This window comes from Maniola jurtina, chromosome 10 (assembly GCF_905333055.1).
Source record: "Maniola jurtina chromosome 10, ilManJurt1.1, whole genome shotgun sequence".
NCBI classification, from domain to species: Eukaryota; Metazoa; Arthropoda; class Insecta; order Lepidoptera; family Nymphalidae; genus Maniola; species Maniola jurtina.
In genome coordinates, this window is record NC_060038.1 from 8,165,504 (window position 1) to 8,171,779 (window position 6,276).

Genomic DNA, 6,276 nt, shown 5'->3' on the forward strand with positions numbered 1-6,276 from the left:
CTATTTTGGAACGGAAGTGCTCTCAATAAAACAAATATTTGCAAAGTTGTTACGCAGGCGAAGCCAGCGGCTGATACATAGTGAGCCAGCGCAACATGCATTCCCATTCCCACGTACGAATACGACCCGTATAGCTGACGCGGCGTAATACCAGAACCCGCGCGATGTGGGAATCGTAATATTAAGTTAGAATATTCTCATCCTTAGAGATAAGCACTAGTTTTTAGTCTTTTCATTTAAATGTAACTTTGAATATAATTATTATAAGGATATTATCGCCGACTAGTTTTCTTCCATCCACCTCCTGCGACCCTAAACATTACTGGCGCAGTGACGGGGTAGGATAAGCTGTACCTGTAGCTGTATCGGACAACTGTGACGGAGAACAACTTATCCTGAGAACCTACCATTCGGAGGCCGCAGTGTAGTGGAGAATCTAAACTTCGATTCGTGGAAAGAAATAGATCGGCGATGCGGTAAGTACTTGAATCGTTCAAGTTCCTTTTACCTATCCTTTTCCGACTAACAAGAAAAAGAGGTATTGTGTTTAATTTTTTTATTGATTTTTTTTAATCGTTCGTTTATTGTATCCTCATTTATATATATCGTCCTTATTCCTAAAATTTTATAATTTAGGTTTATACAAAATCTATAGACCTATTTAATATAATTTTACGTGAACTTTAGGGAAGTAATGTTTTATTGAGTGCTTTTTTATAAAAGTTTTTTGAGTGTATTTTTTGTGTGTGTTAGTTTAATTTTTATTCGTCAAGATTTTTCATCCAAGGTCAGGACGTAGTTTCGTAGGGTCGGTTAATAGGTCAAGAGCCGTAGACGAATCTAGGAACTTAGAAGACATGGCATCAAACGATTTAGATACTATCTATAAATCTATTAGATTTTTACCCGAATTTGACGGAAATCCTCATGTGTTAACACGGTTTATAAATTTGTGTGACCAATTAGTGATTGCCCATTTTGACATTAGTCCGGGACATGAGTTACAAAATTCGGCATTAATTAGTGGAATATTAAATAAAGTGACGGGTTCCGCGGCTAGGTTAATTAATGCAAACGGTATCCCAGATAGTTGGAATGGCATACGAAATGCCCTTATTAATAATTTCGCAGACCATCGCGATGAGACCGCTTTATACAATGATTTGTCTCTACAGACACAAGGCTCTAGCACCCCGCAAGAATTTTACGAAAAGTGCCAAAACCTGTTTAGCACAATTATGACCTACATTTCCCTACATGAATCCGTACCTACCACAATAGAGGCTAAACGGCAACTTTACCAAAAGTTAACCCTGCAGTGTTATTTACGTGGTCTAAAAGACCCGCTAGGCTCAAGGATACGGTGCATGCGGCCAGTGTCAATGGAAAAAGCCCTCGAATTTGTACAAGAGGAACTTAACACCCTATATATACAACAGCGAAATGAAGGAAATTTTGGACATAAATTTTCCGTGTCAAATTACACAGGTCCTTCAAGGTCACAAGGTTTCGCTATGCCTGGGCCATCTTGGCAGCAGCCTATACATTTTAGACCACCTCAGAGTCAGCCACCTATGCATTTTAGACCTGGTTGGAAACCTAACCCTCAAATGCATCCGCGTGGTCCTAGTCGTACCCAATTAATGTTTCGCGCTCCTCCACCGAATTATAACTCGAAGAGCAACGTTTTCAAATTACCAAATCGACACCAATCGCCTAACAATTCTAATTTCCCACGTCCCATGAGCGGTGTGAGTCATTTCACCCCTAGACATTTACCACCATCGGGACATGATTGGCGTAAATTTGGTAATCCACCACCAACTAACTATATGAAATCACGCGACGTCAATTTTAATGAACTTAACTATGACTATGATTATGATTATGACTATGACTACGATTATGACTATGACAATTACGAACAATTTACGGATGAATGCTATAATTACTATGAGGAAAGCTCCTCGAACGTTGAACCAAGTCCAATAATAGAAGAAGTTGATCAGAAACAGGAAGTCAGTTCTAAGAAAGAAAATTTTCAGATAGTCAGCGAATCCGAAAAACCAAGATAGATGTTAATTTTTTAGTCCAGCGGCAACTTGGTTATGTACAGATTAGTAATCCACCTCTCAGATTTCTTATCGATACCGGGGCGAATCAATCTTTTATCAGTCCTGAAGCAGTACAAATGTATTTTAGTAATATGCCACTTAACTATGAACCCTTTGAAGTAACCAACGTGCACGCAACAACTAAAAATGACTATTCCATTACATTACCTTGGTTTTCCGAATTTAACGAAGATGGTGATATTACTTTTTACGTATATCATTTTCACGAATACTTTGACGGTCTTTTAGGCCTAGATTTACTTGAAAAATTGGAGTCCACTATTAATCTTAAAGACAGAAAATTAGTAACGCGTAACGCTGAGATTCCAATAAAAATGTATGATTCGCGTAACGTTAATTTGTTCGAAGACATTATTCCTGCTCATTCTTCAAAGCTATTTGCATTGCCTATTAATTCGCAGGACGGTGATGTCTTGATTCCATCTCAAACTATATGCAACTGTATTATTTCCGATTGTATAACACGCGTTAAAAATAAGAAAGGATATGTTGAAATTACTAATGATTCCCCGAATGATATAGTTTTTTTCATAGACAAACCCATATCAGCAGAACTTTATAATTTTGAATGTGAGCAAACCAATGTCTCTTCGAATCGTGCTAAAGAAGTTTTTTCTCGTCTTCGCATTGGACATTTAAATCCAGAAGAAGCAGCTAATTTGAAATCACTGTGTGCAAAGTATGCCGACGTGTTCTATCTTGAAGGTGAACCGTTAACGTTCAATAATAAGATTAAACATAAAATTAAGACCAGCGATGAAATTCCTGTACATACAAAAAGTTACAGATATCCTTATGTCCACCGACAAGAAATCAGAGATCAGATCAGTAAAATGCTTGAACAAAATATTATAAGACCTTCTGACTCCGCCTGGAGCTCTCCTATTTGGGTGGTTCCCAAAAAAGCAGATGCTTCTGGTCGTCGTAAATGGCGTCTTGTCGTGGACTTCAGAAAAGTAAACGAGAAAACGATTGATGATAAGTACCCTATTCCCAACATCACCGATGTTCTAGACAAATTAGGGAAGTGTCATTACTTCACTACCCTAGATTTAGCTAGTGGCTTTTACCAGGTTGAAATGGACCCCGCTGATATTCACAAGACTGCATTTAATGTAGAGAATGGGCACTATGAGTTTTTAAGGATGCCCATGGGGTTGAAAAATGCTCCATCGACTTTTCAGCGAGTCATGGATAATGTTCTCAAAGATCTACAGAACAAAGTTTGTCTAGTATATCTTGATGACATAATTTGCTTTAGCACAAGTCTTCAAGAGCACATAGTTAACTTGGAAAAGATATTTCAGAGATTGCGTGAGTCAAACTTCAAGATACAGATGGATAAGTCTGAATTCTTGAAGCTGGAAACCGAATTTTTAGGTCACATAATTTCTAAAGATGGTGTGAAACCAAACCCCAATAAAATAGCAGCCATAAGTAAATACCCATTACCAAAGACTACGACACAGATCAAACGTTTTCTCGGATTGCTAGGATATTACAGAAAATTCATCCCTGATTTTGCACGTCTAACAAAGCCCCTTACTCAATGCCTGAAGAAAAATTCTAAAATAATAATCGATGATGAATACATAAGGTGTTTCGAGCACCGTAAGCAACTGCTTACCAATGATCCCATTTTACAGTATCCGGATTTTACTAAAGAATTTTTGCTAACAACTGATGCTTCTAATGTCGCAGTAGGTGCCGTTTTATCACAGGGCCCAGTAGGGTCTGATAAACCGATCGCATATGCATCTAGAACTCTTAATTCTAGCGAATTGAACTATAGTACGATAGAAAAAGAACTCTTAGCAATCGTCTGGGCCACCAAGTATTTCAGGCCTTACCTTTTTGGACGTAAATTTAAAATTATTACAGATCATAAGCCCCTGCAATGGGTAATGAGTCTTAAGGAACCTAATTCGAGACTTACAAGATGGCGTTTAAAACTCAGCGAGTTCGATTTTACGGTGTTGTATAAGCAAGGAAAGTCTAATACCAACGCGGACGCGTTATCGCGCATTGAAGTTCATGTGGAAGAGCTAAGTTCGGTTGCTGTGAATCTATCGGACGGAGCTCCCTCTTTAGATGACTCTGGAACTCTTTCAGTTCCGGAGGCTGAAGATGGTTCTAGAACAGCAACTGTCCATACTGATGACGAAAGCCCCATCTTGGAAATCCCGATTACAGAACATCCGTTGAATAAATTTACTAGGCAAATCGTTTTTAACGTTGTAGGTGATATTAAAACCAAACCAGTCACTACAAACCCCTTTGAAAACCATAAGCGTACGACTGTTCAATTATCTGAATCAAATTTAGAAATAGATGTCATCAATGCTATTAAAGAATTTGTTCAACCTAAAATTAAAACTGGTTTATTAATCAATCCACCATTGGCTATGTATAAGATAATTCCAATAATACAGAAAACCTTTAAAAATTCGTCAATGATACTCAATTTAGCTAAAACAGAAGTAGAAAATGTTCGAGAATATTTAAGGCAGCAACAAATTATAGATAAGTACCATGATGGCAAGACAAACCACCGCGGTATCAATGAATGCTTTCTTGCTTTATCTCGAAAATTTTACTGGCCAAAAATGCGAGAGCATATTTCAAAATTTATCAACGACTGTGAAGTATGCGGACAGGCTAAGTATGACCGTAATCCAATCCGACAGCAATTTCAAGTAGTTCCACCACCCAGTAAACCTTTTGAGCTTGTGCACTTAGACCTCTTAAGTGTTGAAAGCTGTAAGTTTCTGACAATAGTCGACTCTTTCTCCAAATATGCTCAAGCATATTTCTTAAGAGACAGCACGGCAGTCAGTGTAGTTCAAGCATTACTTAAATTTAGTACGCATCATGGAAATCCTTTAACTGTAGTTACTGACAACGGTCCGGAATTTAACAATCAAGTTATATCTGAGTTCTTCAATCTTCATAAAATCCAGCATCATAAGGTCGCACCACATACTCCTAACGAAAATGGTATCGTTGAAAGATTTCACTTGACACTCTTAGAACACCTTCGTATCTTTAGAATCAGTCAAAAGGATGAATCAGTAAGGAACCTGATACCTTATGCTCTTCTAGCTTACAATAGCAGTATTCATAGTTTCACAAAATGCAGACCAATCGAAATAGTAACTGGACATTTTGACCCACGCGACCCACTCGACATAGACCTCACGACACATGTCTTACAGCAGTACATACAGGATCATAAAAATAGAATAAAAATTACATATAACCTTATCCACGAATCCTGTAGTAGTCTACGCAGAGATTTAACTAATAGTCGTAATAGAACTAGAGAGCCCGAAGCAAATTATTCCCCAGAGCAACAAGTTTTTGTTAGAAACCCTGTTGCCTCTCGTCAAAAGGCAGCTCCCCGCTATACTCAGGATGTAGTTGTGGCAAATCTCCCAATCCACATTTACACTAGAAAAAAACGAGGCCCGATCGCGAAGTCAAGACTAAAGAGAGTTCCTAACACTGCCCAATTGTTGCAGGATCCTCCTTATAAGTAAGTTAGTAGGTTAACCAGTCTTTATGGTACTGGTAAAATTATATCTTTAGATGATAGAGAGTATTATGATATTATAGGATTAGGTTCGTATTATGTAAGAAACGAAATATTCATAGTTTATAAATTTCCTATTATTTTAACCCAAGTATATGATATGTATAAATTATTCATTGTACCCAACAAGAATCATGAGATCCTAATTCCTTATCATCCATTCCTGGCAATAAGCTTGAACGAGTACAAGTACATAGAGGCTGAATGCCCGAAGACCAGCAAGGGTTATCTATGTGCCGATATTAGAAGCTTACAGCGTGAACCTTCAAATCAACCAGATTGTATCCAACAACTTATAACCGCCCAAAATAGAAGTAGGTTTTGCCATCCAGTGAAAGTAACTTTGGAAAAACCAGCGTTCGAGCAACTTGACGAACGTCACTATACAATGAGTTTTCCGCTGCCCACGAAAGTTCACCTATCGTGTGGCCACGACCTGTACCGGACACTTCGAGGCAGCTACTTGGCAGTAATTCCACAAAATTGCTTTTTGAAAACGCCAGAGTTTATGATTCTCAATAGAAACGATCGCATAAAAGGCCAAGCAAT